At 53.0% G+C, this 1133-nt stretch overlaps 1 protein-coding gene across 2 annotated transcripts in view; it reads left to right on the top strand.

The window, feature by feature from the left end:
- The window catches only part of LOC113208389 (acyl-CoA Delta-9 desaturase), a 14193-nt gene that overhangs the window by 1473 nt on the left and 11587 nt on the right, over positions 1-1133 (top strand). Inside the window, exon 1 of one of the 2 annotated variants that reach the window (XM_052265990.1) lies at positions 30-196. The exons of the other annotated variant lie outside the window; for it this stretch is intronic. The gene's annotated coding sequence lies outside the window, so the exon portion shown is untranslated. Of the gene's footprint in view, positions 1-29; positions 197-1133 lie in introns of those variants that run through there. 2 annotated transcript variants of the gene reach the window in all.

Genomic DNA, 1133 nt, shown 5'->3' with positions numbered 1-1133 from the left:
GGCCGAGGGGGCGGCTCGCACGTTGTCATTATAGAGGTGGCGCGGCGGCTGGCTGTCGTCAGATCCCTTGTACCGGCGCTAGCTGGCGGTTGGTTCACGTCTCGCAGTGATCCAAGAGCGTGTCTTTGAGTCGTGCGCCCAGAGTGTCCCGCGCACCGCGTGCCAAGCCCTTCTGAACGGAATATCAGCCCGTCCGGTGAGTGCGAGTGCCTGTGTGGTGTGAATGTGCGAGTGCGGAAGTGTGACGCGAGCCCGGTCGTCGTGTCCTGTGACGTGGTCCTGACCGCCCCGGGTCCCGGTGTCCCGAGATGAGCTGCTGCTCGGCGCGCCCCTCCCTCGCCGGCCACGCTGCTGACCCTCTGCTGTACAGACGGCGTCCTTCTCTGATCTCCTTCGTGAAGAAGTTGTTCGCAACGGGTTAGCCAGCCGGCCGCCGCCGATGTCACGGCGCACTCCGCGTCCGGGGCCGCGGGCGGCAGCAGCGCGTCGACGCGGAGGTGTTAAACACGCGGTCCCGGCGCGGAGGAGCGGTGCGCCTCGTTTAAATAGATGTGCTAATTAGGGCGGTCGGGCCGGCGGAAGGCGGAAGGATATCGCGCTGACCCGACATATCGATTTGATCAAAACGGGTTTCATTTGAATTTGCCGCCGCGAGCGAGAGACATGACATTAGCATGTGTAACGCGGCCGTTTTATCAGGAATAGACACGAAACAAGCGGCGTTTCATCTCATAAAAGTAATCGACATAATTGATTCGCGAAACGATTGCTCGTCAAACTGTGCCCGCGTTGAGGTACAATCAATTCAGGGACTACCGAACACAACTACTACTTTAAGTACTTTAAGTACATGAATATGTGACGATCTCAACTGTCCTACAAAAAGTATGACAGTTATAACAAGTGAACAAAAGGTTGAAAGCAGAAGCCTTCAACTTGTACAGTACTAGGTTTACCGAATATTGTCAACTGGTTTTAACTTTGGTTTTAATTGTTTTAATTGTCGCGCAATTGTCGCACAGTATTTTTCTATATAATTTTTACTGTAGAGTAATAATAGTCTTAATTATATTGCCGAGTCAAACGTTAGGAAGGTATAAACATTATTCCCCGCCAGAGCAAGATGAAATGAA

The sequence above is a fragment of the Frankliniella occidentalis genome, unplaced genomic scaffold (genome assembly GCF_000697945.3).
Source record: "Frankliniella occidentalis isolate FOCC.00 unplaced genomic scaffold, Focc_3.1 Scaffold33, whole genome shotgun sequence".
Taxonomy (NCBI): Eukaryota; Metazoa; Arthropoda; class Insecta; order Thysanoptera; family Thripidae; genus Frankliniella; species Frankliniella occidentalis.
The sequence above is the reverse complement of the archived record's forward strand: the minus strand, read 5'-3'. Positions and strand labels throughout refer to the sequence as shown.